Source organism: Megascapheus bottae, chromosome 15 (genome assembly GCF_031878675.1).
Source record: "Megascapheus bottae isolate mThoBot1 chromosome 15, mThoBot2.hap1, whole genome shotgun sequence".
NCBI classification, from domain to species: domain Eukaryota; kingdom Metazoa; phylum Chordata; class Mammalia; order Rodentia; family Geomyidae; genus Megascapheus; species Megascapheus bottae.
In genome coordinates, this window is record NC_143523.1 from 16,325,204 (window position 1) to 16,337,618 (window position 12,415).

A 12,415-nucleotide genomic window follows, 5' to 3' on the forward strand; every position below is an offset into this window, starting at 1 on the left:
TCCCAGAGAATGCCATTATTTTATCTTGTCTGCTGGCTATGTAGAATTCATATATATATACATATATATGTATATATCACATTTTTTTGTATCCATTCATCTGTAATGCGGGATCTGGGTTGTTTTCATTGCTTAGATATTGTGATAGTGTAGTGATGATGAGCAGGTGTCCTTATCATATCCTAAGTTATGATGCTCAAGGTAGATGCCTAGGATAGGATTGTAGTTTTTTAAGAAACCTCCAAACTGCCTTCCTCGTGTGATTTTTTAAAAAAGATTCTTATAGTATTAATTAGGCTTTTGAAGGAGGTGGCATTTTAAGTACTATTTTTATTTTTATTTTTTGCCAATCCTGGGGCTTGAACTCAGGGCCTGGACTCTATCCTTGGTCTTTCCTCAAGGCTAGTGCTCTACCACTTAAGCCATCGCACCACTTCTGGTTTCTCTATGTATGTGGTACTGAGGAATTGATCCCAGGTCTTCGTGCATGCTAGGCAAGCTCTCTACCATTAGGCCAAACTTCCAACTCCTTAGCTACTATTTTGAATGTTAACAAACCCTCACACAGCAAGTCTACAATGTTTTCATCTTTTCTGGAATTAAAACAAAGCCATTAGAATCCATTGATCTCTATCATATGAATATTCACCATGGAAACATACAGTTGTGCTAGGATGCAGACTCCGGGTGAGTGCTGTATGAGGACCTTTCCAGTTATCACCTTACTGGTATTCCTTGTCCTTTCCACTTCCCTTGGCTGACACAAAAACACAAATCCACGAATATGAAACCCAATCCTCTGAGAATGGTACAACATAAAGACACAGAGCTTTTGGAGTTTTAGTATGTTACTGAGCTATTTGCCGAATGATCTCCAAAATCCTTATCTAATCTACAATAGATGCTTTTCTTGTGTAAACCCTTATGAATAAACTTTATTTTATTGTGTTGTTCACTCAAGGCTAGTGCTGTAACTCTTGAGTCATACTTCTGTTACTGGCCTTTTCTGAGTTCATTGAAGATAAGCATCTTACAACTCCAAGGATGGCTTCAAACTGAAATCTTCAGATCTCAGCCTCCAGAATAGCAAGGATGATAGATATGAGCCATCTGTGCCCAGCAGTGAATAATAAACTTTAAAAACAACTTACTTGCTATAGAACACATTCAAATTGTTATATGCTTCATTCTTGATAGGTACTTACTTTGCATTTCTAATATCTGCACTTAGACCCTGGGTAGATCAGCGGAAGCAAGGCCTTATCTTGGAATATTTTGAGTGGCACCTTGAACATGCTAATAACTTTTTATTGATTGTAAAACTGGCCTGCTTGGATTTACTTTCTCCTCCTCTTGATTTTCTTATGCAGGACAGGGAGTTCTACTATCAGATCTTCTGGTTCCTTAGAGTTACCTGGGGTAGGTTTATGTTTATTTAAAAATAAATACACATGTATAAAATAAATTATATATGTACAAAAGATGGGAACTATTCTTCACATTAGAAAGTTAATTCCTGTTGAGCTAAACTGTGATCTGGGGAGTATTTCAAATAGGATTTCAGAGAGCAAAAATGAGGTCACTGACAGCTTTTGAGAGCTCAGAATTTGGGGTGGTGGGGGGAGCTTCCCTTCTTTTCATGTTGCTGAAGAGAAACAGCTAGCTGGACAGACCATCTGGCAGAGACATTCCCAGATTGATTTCAGATTTCCTGGAGGCTACATGTTGGCAAGGAGTCAAAGGTCTCACAGATTGCTGGGTAAGTAAGGATTCTGAGAGCGCAAAGCTGGAAAACACAATGGAGTCTGGGCATGCCATTTTAAATACTTTGAGTTTATGAACTGTTACTGCCCCAGAGGCTGGTATTTTACTATACTCACAATCATAAGCCTCAGCCTGTCCCTTTGTAGCTACTCTGGTTTTGTGTTTTGCTCCAGATACTGTTGTCTAAGAATTAAGAAATTTGGATAATTGATAAAGGGCCAATAGTCTACAGGTAAATTTTATGTACTGACCTGATTATTGTAGTTCTCCAATGCTGATATTCTCCTACATACTTAGGGTACTTTTGTCTCACCGTACTCAATATTCTACTGAATGACGTTGCCTAATTTACTTTTTTACCATGCTAATCATGCCCCTATCAATATTTTTATTTTTATTTTTATTGTATTTTATTGTCAGGGTAATATATAGAGGGGTTACAGTTTCATTCATCAGGTAGTAGGTTCATTACTTGTCAAATATTGATACCCCTTCTCATTTTTTATTCCCCTTTCCTATCAATCGTTTTTTAAATGAAATACTTACCAAAGAAATAAAATACTTTCTTCATTTTATGGCATTGCTCAGTGTCTCTCTGACTCTGAGTTGAGAGTATTATTATGATGCTATTTAGGAAGCAGTCTTTACTGTTGTGTGTCTGAGAAGGATAGCAGATTGATTTTTGTCAGATTCTTCAATAGATGATATTAAATTGCATTATGAGGAGGCTGAAGAAATTGTCTCTGAGGTGCTAGGAGATTTTAACTTAGCCTCACTTTGAATGAGTTATTTATCTATTATTAACTTATGTATTCTTCTACCCATCCATAATCTTTTTCTTTTTATACTTATGCGGAGTGATAAACCAGGAGACAAATTTGAGTCTAAAGAAAAAGTCTAAAGAAATTGGTCTTTGTCTCATCGAGAAGAAAGTCCTAAAATACTGTAGTGGCTCCTTAAAGTTCATACCTATTTAAAGCATACAGAGAGAGTCCTTGCAGCTATTGTAATGCATGAGCTGGTGTACCTGCAAGCCAAGGGAAGTCTAGATTGCCAGAAGAGGTGGGGATGGGTTCTTGCGTAGAATTTTAAGTGGCAGCATAAATAGTCTTTTTGGCACCTTGATTTTAGACTTCTGGTCTTATGAACTGTGAAAGAATAAATTTGCATTGTTTTAAGAGACAGTTCCTGTTAATGTTATAATAGTTATATGATGCCAATTTAAATATTTTGATTTTAACAAGACATTTAATTTAGGGATATATAATATTAGCAGAATCTCTTCCCTGCCCCAAACAAAAACCACAAAACTTTTGTGTATGAATCCAGTTTCTTTCAGTACTTCTCTAGTGAAAGTAGGTTTTATTCATGACCATAATATACTGTTTTGTTTGTTTGTTTTTGGTACAGATTTATCATGATTTTGGCAGTCAATATTTTAATCTTGTTTTATAAGAAATCTTTGGAAGGCCTTCTAGACTCTACATAAATGCCTACAATGAGTCAATGAATAGGAAAAAGAAAAACAATGGAAATTTTACCTAATGAACAAAGACAGAAAACAATGACATTGTCTCTAGTAATTAGAGAATTGAAAATTAAGTTATCAAGTTATTGGTGGTAGAAATAAACATGTATTATGTATCAAACACTGAGCTTCTTAGTAAGACTGTACCAAATCATTAGAATGATGTCAATAGATTAGATAGCTTCTTGGGGTTGAGATTAGGGTGGGGCTCATGGGATATATGTGCAATAAAGTCCTTTAAATCCTGTAATTTTAATTTGTTCATGGGACTACAAAAGCATGCTGAGACTGCAAGTGCTAAATCCAGAATGGCACATGTCCAAGGGGAAAAAATATTTCCTTTCTAGGCATTGCTTCAATGTTCTCATTTTTTAAACTTCTATAGTTTTTTTTTTTTCCTCCCCTCACCTAGGAACCTAAGCCTGAGTAACATTTCTGTAATGGCCACTTTCTGATTAGCACTTTTTAAGCACTGCCAAGTTTTAACTTGACCTTTCCTTTCCTTCATTCATCTCAAGGGTCTTGAAAGCCAACTTTGTGATTGCCCCCAGTGAGTGGTAGCCTACTGTTTTCAAAGGGTGGAGGCAGCCGTAGCATTTGTGTGTAGGGCACAAAGGTGAGAATGTGGTGTTTAAGAGATAACGGAAATTCTAGAGCAGACAATATATTGTAGAATATACTTGATGGCCAAATCAATTTGACAGGTTCTTTGAGTGATGATTGATTTAAAAAAAAATCTATCAACTAAAATTTAGGATTATTTTTGGGAATCCTGGGAGGGTATTTTGTAGAAGAAAATTATAGTTTAGGTCATATAATTTATACAGCATATATTTATATTTCATATATTATATAAATTATGTAATTTATCAAATTATAATCAATCAAATCTCTAATTTATATAAAAAATATTCACATATGTTCTGCTCCAAAATACAGTGAGCCTTCTATTATTGCTGCTTTAAAAATCTCTGTGTAAACAAATCCTATAATTTCTTTATTAGTCTTCCCTTAAAATTGTGGACTTTGAATATGTGGTATATTTTCCTCATGTTCCTCTTAGCAGAATGGACACAGACGTATTTCTTACTTCAAATCTTACTTCATAGACTGGTTCCCTCGGGGAGGAGCTTGGTGACTCCTGAGGCTATACGGAATGATTCATTATTTAATTAGTTGAAAGGACTATCAGAATGGCTTATTCAGGACCAATAAATTGATAAATTTAAAAAAAGAGCATTTATTTGGTCAGTCATTCCTTGAACAAATATTGAATGAGAACCTGATTAGAATGTCCGGGAGGATTTCTAGGCATAGTAGTAATCTCCAAGAACTATTTGAGAATCCATCTTTTCTTTTGTTTATATGTGAATATTTATTCACCGAAATGCATCTCCACAGATGGTAGTGGTGGTAGATCTTGTTCTTAAGGAGTTTCCAGAAGCAGAGCAGCATTTGAAAGTGGAAATTAAGTAGTCCTTTTGTGGCTCCTTTCCAATAAGGATTCCACCTCCAGTTTTTCAGGACAGGGCATCTTGCTCTGAAGGTGAGTGTTGGATGCTGGTGGTGGGAAATCTTCCCTATTTTACATGGAAGTAATCTTATGGCTTTGTTTCTTTTTTCTTTCTTTTCTGCTTCCTCATTTTCATCTTTACCCCCTGTCACTCCCATGAATGAAAGATTATAAATGAGAGATTTGGAAAAGAATGTTTAACAATTCATTTGATTGTTCATGAAGCATTTGGTTTATTAAACTAATAAATATTCTTTTAGTTTGCCAAATAATTCCAGACAATGTGATAATTCTATATGGGAATTAAGGAAGAACTTCATCATTTGAATAATTCAGGCATATATGGATAAGAAAATAAGTATATTGTAGTAATGTGGGTTTGGGAGAGAGTTTTCTTCCATGTTCTCAAATCTTAACTTGGAATGTTGACTTTTAGAGAGATTAAAGCACATGCTTAACAAGTATAAGGTCCTGAGTTCAAATCTCAATACTACTAAAAATAAAAAGGAAATGCAGAGATGGTAGAGAAGTTAGGAAGAAGCAAACAAATGCAGTTGAAATCCTCTTGATTTCATATATATATACATAAAATCATATATATAAACTTTATGCATATACAAACTTCTCCACACCACATATAATCATATATTTGTGTATGTGTCTATATATGCACACATATTTATATATCATAATTTCCCCCTACTACATTAGATGAAAAGTATACAAACTCATGCATTTAATATGTTGAGAAATTCCATGTAGGATGAACTTAAAGAAAAAAACAACCAGGTACAAAAGATTGAGAATAGAGAAGAATAGTGATAAAGAAAGGCTCAGAACACACAAATCAAAAGAACGATTTACTTTCAATTAAATAAAGACCATCGACTTCTTGTCTGAAACTGAACAATACAAAAGACAGTGGAATAATACAACTTCTTTAAAGTGGTAAAGGGGAAAAACAAACCAGGTCCCTGTGCACCTGTATCATTCTATATCCTCTGAAATAAAATAAAATGGAGAAAAATATTTATTAGACAAGCAAAAACAGAGAATGTGTTGCCAGCATGTAACTCTTCACAATAAAAATGTTACACATCTATAGGCAGAAGGAAAATGATATTAGCTAGATGGTAAAGGTAATAAAGATGGCTAGAAAAGGTAAATGTGAAAGACTTTACAAATGTCAATTTCTTTGAATGAAAGCAAATGATTCACAGAAAAAGGTTATGTTGTAGATTTATACTATATCTGTAATTACATATAGAGGACTATATGTCGGCTCATGGATTCAGAAGCACAAAGGACTGTGAGACATAATATTTTATCTTAAGTAGCATGCAAAAGTGTATAATATTTGAAGGTAAATTGTGATTAAAGATGCATACTTTAATCATAGAGAAATTGCTAACAAGAATGCAATAGCTAATAAGCCCAAATTAGAGATGGAATGGAACATAAACATATTCTATTAAATGAAAAGAATGAAGGAAATGCGATAAAGAACAGATGGTATGCAGCACATAAAGAGGCAAGATAGATTTAAATATAACAATATTGGCAATTTTGACTATTAAAAAGCACAGAATACAAAACTAGATTTTAAAGGAAGTTTGCTGTGTTTGATTTACAAGAAATGCGTTGTATAAAAAGATAGAAATTTTCTTAAAGATTGCATCTTATGTCACATGTTCTTACCATGAAAATAAACTAACATTTTTTGGTTAATTTTGTGTAGCTATGACAAATGACATAAATGTTGAGGAGAAAATTATCAGTTCAGCTCATGGATTCAGAGGGTTCCTTCTATGATTGCCTGTCTCCATGCATGTGGGCAGAATATCCCATTGAGGAGAATCTTGCGTCAGAAGAGCTCCTTCATCTCATGGAAGACAGGAAGCAGAGACAGGAAGGGGTAAAGCAAGACAGGAACTTCAACAATGCACCCCTTAGTGACATACTTCCTCCAGCCAGACTACACTTCCTAAAGCTCCCGCTGTCTCGCACCTGTGCCCCCACATAAGCCATGAGGCACGCTTCATATTTAAATCATAACACGAGGGAAGAAACTTCTGGAGGAAGCAGCTAGTCTTACAACATCAACTTTGGTGATGGTTTCACAGGTATATATTCTCTCCATGTTCACCAAGCTGTATACATTATATGTGAACAACTTGTTTGTGTAACAAACAATGAAATTACAGAAAGGCTTACAGAAAAGGATGGAAGAGGACTCACATAACAGCTGGAGAAGCTTGGTAATAACACAACAGTCCTCATCCAACTTCTTCTTTTTCTCTTTCTTTTTCTTGTTTTCTTTTTTATATTGTATTTTATTGTTGGGGTAATGTATAGAGGAGTTACAGTTACATCCATCAGGTAGTGGGTACGTTACTTCTTGAACATTGATACCTCTTCTCATGTTTTTATCTCCCTTCTCTTCCCTACTTCAATCTTTTTTTTTCTTTTCTCCCTGGGTTTTTTTTTTTTGGTGGATAGGGTCAATCATTGCTACATTTCTTTCTTTTCCTTTTTCTTTTTTTTTTCTTGGTTGTGGGGCTTGGACTCTGGGCCTGGGTGCTGTTCTTAAACTCTTCAGCTCAAGGCTACCACCCTACTCCTGGAGCCACAGGGCCAATTCTAGTTTTCTACTGGTTAATTGGAGATAAGAGTCTCAGGGTCTCTAGTGCCTCAGATCACGTTCCTCAGATCTCAGCCTCCTGAGTAGGTAGATTACAGGTGTGAGCCACTTCACTTGGCTTTATAGCTACATATCTTTGTAGTGCTCCAAAACTTACTATTTAGTCCAGTCTTGTTCAACTCTCATGATTGACCTGACTCAGTTTCTCCAGTGCAGAGATTACTGGGGTGCACCACCAAGGTCAGAAAAATACAGTGTTTAGAACAAGGAAATGTCCCAGAGATAAAGAAGAAGTTTTCATAACGATAAAGGTGTTAACTCCTTCATAAGCAATAATGATCTTAAACAGTTTGCATAATAGTTTCCAAGTGTATAAGGTAAAACCTGGGTACTACTGGAAGAAGGAATAGAGAAATTTATATTTAGGATTAGAGATTTATATTCCTAACATCAATATTTGGTTCAACGATTTTTGCTGAGAGAATACTTGGTTATATTATTTGGTTTAATGATTTTTACAGAGAGAAAATAATCCTGTAGATTTGGACAGCATTGCCAGTCAGCCATGACTGAATCGTAGAGCTCTGCATTCCAGTTCTTCAAGTGCAAGTGGAGACCATGTGCAGAAAAATCATGAAAAGAAAAACCCACAGAAAAAAACAATTAGAACAATTGAGAGACATCCTGGATATTCTTAAAACTTGTAACTAAACTACATGTTTCTAAATAATGAGATTAAGTCAGAATAAATCACCAGAGAAAATACATTTGAGCCAAAAAGAAATAAAAAATAAAAAGCCTAAAAGTTTGTCAGTTATGAGTAAAGCAGTGATGGGAATAGAATTTTGGTATAAAATGCTTACATAAGAAAAGAAGAAATGTCTTTTGGCAGTTATTAAGATTACAACTTAAGAAGCTAAGAAATAAATTCCAAAGTAAGCTTGACATACTTCAGTACAGGAACCAATAAGGGTTAGAACATAAAATACTTAAAATTAAGTTCTCATTCCAGTTCTGGGCTCTGTTGTGAATGCTGCCTTCCTGAAAACATTTATGCTGAAATGACTTGCTGGAAGGTTAGGCTAGGTAAAACAGGTTTGCTGAGAGCTATAGTTAATTGGTTGGTTTACTTGCTCCTGAATGAACTTTCTTAATACCTTTACTTTGTGATGCTCTTATGACTGTCAGTGTTAGTATGCTTGGGAAAATACATATTAATAATGTCTTCAGTAAATTACCTAGGAACAAATGTGTTTATCTTATTTTTATTGAAGACAGGCATGCATTTCCTAACCTGAATAACTTTGGTAGAGGTGAGTGATGATGATGCTATGGCTTGGATTGCATCTGACAAAGGTATATTTGCAGTGTTTCCAGGAGAGTGATAATTTTTAACACACTCCTACATTTTTTTTTCATTTTATTTTTATTATCAAGGTAATGTATACAGGGGTTACATTAGCCAGATAGTAGGCGCATTAATTCTCATACATTGCTACCCCTTCTCATGCATTTACATTTCTTTACTTGACCTGAAGCCGAGTTATGATAAAAAGCCAATTAATATGGAGGCCTTTGTGTAAGACAAAATGATCTCACCTCAGTCTCCTAGAAATGTCCACTTACTAAGCTCTCTTATTTTCTAGTGTTGGGCCACATGAAGACCATTGTTTTAGTTCAGTTTTCCCCATGGCCAGTGAAAACTCATGAAGCTAATCTTGCAGGCTGATTTTATTCTCCCTTTGGTGGAAAGAACATGAGGCTTGACACCAGATGAATGTAGTTCTGCTCATTTTTCTATGACTCCCCCGACCCTCCCCAGAATCCTCTGAACACCAAATCACTAAATGGAAAAAAAACACCTAACTGCCTCCCTCTGTAGGGCCTTGTTAGGTGGGAAATAGGATTATTTACTTTTGTCTTTTCCTGTGTATACTATAAATGTTGTGTGTTTGTGTGTGAACACCCACTGTTGAATTATGAAAGTGTTCAGATCAAAAAGATGGTTTATTTTTTCCTTTCAGTCACTTATGGCTTCTGATAGTGATAAGCATCTAACAAATAGGTTCATGAGAACTGCTTCTTGATTGAGTTTTTTTTCTGGCAGAAATGAAATTGCAAGTCAGTTCAGCTCTGTCAAATGTATTTAAAAACACCAAAATTGCATCCTGCAGACTCATCAGATTTCAATAAGATCTGAAGAACATTTGTTCATCTGAGTCTAGACTGCAGACGCATTTTTTAATAATCAGCCTGTGAGATTCATCAATTTAGAAATTCCATTTGTAGGACTGATACATTTGTTCTGAGTCCTTCCTTGGTACCCAGGTTGGTGAGAAGAAAATGGCATCAATCTACAGGGCAATGCCTGGGTCTCATTTGTGAAAGGACTAATGCACACGTGATATTCTATGAACTGAGGACAGTGGGAAGATGAGGGAGATCGTACAGCTCAGAGGATTGCTGCCTGAGCCCAGGGGCCCAGACTGGCTTACACCAGGGATCCAGAAGTCTTCAAAAGGATATGCCTTGGGGAGCGAAGGAATCTGGACTTTTGCCCAAGGATGGCTTGTTTTTAATTAAAATTCACTGCACTGGAGGAAGAGAATGACGGGAAAACTTGAAAATACATGTATTATTTAAAATTGAGTTTTTGTTTCATTTTTGTTTGATGCCTGACCTGTATTAATTGTAGTATTGGAGCAGGACTAGTACTATAGATGACAAAATAGCGGGCCCAAAGGTGGATGATTACAGAAATGACAGGGATGTCATACAGGGGGTCTGGAATGCTCTTTATCATTTATTCTGTATCACTGTATGAATTTCTTGTACATGAGCATTTATGAGGCCTTTTGTTCTTTGTTCTTTATCCTTCTCCAAATTGGAGCCAGTGAGATCTCCTGTTTCCACATCTTCTTGTGGATAGGTTGGAGTTATTGGAAGGACAGTTTACTTCAGGAAGAGATTCAAGGTAGCTTCTGGAGGGCTTGCTGAGATAGATCTTTGGTAGGAACCATCACTGCTGATGCATGACCACTGGGACAATCTATTTGCTTACACAATCTGCTCTTCTCATGTAAGGGTCATGTGCATAAAGGTTACATTTGTCCCTTTCCTTTCTCTTTAAACTTATGTTCTACAACTGCACTCCACCCTCCTCATCTTACCACCTTTCTTCCTGTAGTTCCCCAGTGGAACACTTTTTCTTCCTTTCCCATGGACATTTTCTGATTGTATCTTTATTGGCTTCTATAGGTGGGTGTGGGGTGACTTTGTGAAGAAGATTTGTCACCAAGGACTTTATAACATTTCCTGTGACAATGAGATTTACTGAATATTGTCTGAGCCTCTGCTATGGTTTCTGCCCATGAAATTTCAAATGAAATCGTATAGTTACCTACTGAATAAAATTGTACATATGTAATGATCTCAAGAGACCTTGAAGGTGAATAGCCTTTGGAGAAAGGGACAAAGCCATTTTGAATTAATATGGAGTATTAAGTATATCATTGCTGAATATGGGAAAAAGGAGAAAATTCTATTTTAGTCAAAGATGCTGAAGTTATATTGTTTCAAAAGGCAGGTCATGTATTACATGGCTAACAAGGTTAGAGTTAATAGATTATTGATCCATTCAGTGTTTAGTAGCTGGCTAATTTCTTCATCAGCTATGTGATTGGACGTTTGCCTATTTTAGAGCCTAATTTAATAAATGTCTTTCATTTGATATTACTTTCTTCTGTCAGGGAGCACATGCCTTGGCTCTGTTTATTGCCAGTGTTGTCACAGGGGCATTGGTATTCCTGCCATCCTAAGTATCTCTTTTCTTTGTCCCTCAGAGATGAGTAAATCCTTTCAAGTGCAGAACAACTTGGGCTTGCAGCACAGAGATAAGGGTAGAGTCTGATTGTATCTTCCCCTGCTTACACCTGCTTCACTTGACTATGGTTCCTATTATGTGGGATTTTATTCAATACTGTCATGAAGAACTTGAAATAGCAACTTGCTAGTTTTCTTCCTGGACTCCAAAAAGTTATAAGTTATATTATTTGAATAACAACAAGGGAAATCTTGTGGTAGTGTTTAAGTGTTTGAGGCCCTGAGTTTTGAAGATGAAAAGACTAGATTTACAGCAGATATAAAACTGCAGAATACATATTGATGTGGTGTGTGTGTGTGTGTGTGTGTGTGTGTGTATGTATTCTAGCTTTTAGTGAGATTTTTTTCCTGATCAATGTTAATAAAGAATGGAATGCATGTTTAGTAAATGGAATGAAGATACTTAATCTGCTTTTCGTCCTGCAGAGACGCAAGGCACTTTGGAGAGGCGGCCTCATGCTGAGGCTAAGGAGAACCCTTGCTGTCGTGAAGCTTCCTCAAGTGGAACAGGTGTTAGCAGAGGATGATACAATCAGATTCTACACTTAACTCTGTTCTGTAAGTCTATTTCATTCTGCATTAGAAAGGAGTTTGCTTTCTCTTGAGAGGCAAAAGAAAAGGAAGCCTCTGAAAAAAGTGCTCTGGGCTCAAATCTTATTTTTTAATTTAATTTTATTGTAAGGATGATTACAGTTGCAAAAGTAATGTAATGAATACATTTCTTGTCTAACATTGTTACTCTCTCCCTCTTTTTCTCCCACTTTCCTTACTCTTAACTCCCCTCCCCTCAAGTTCATTTCCACTACAGTATCTTGTGAGTATTGCTGTTGGGTTTCTTAATTCACATCTTAATGTTCATTACTAAGCTGTGAATCTATGACTTTTTTTCCTGTGAACTATAGAAAATAATAGCCTTTTTCCCAATAGAGGAAAAACATGCTGAGTACTTTGAGCAACGTCTGTAAAAATACCTTGGAAAAATGTGTAGCTTTGCCTCTAGGATTCTCATTGTTTACAGCCTAACAGTTACTTCATTCCAATGTATCTCATTTGATTTAAATGATCTCACTTTTTCATTATTCCAACC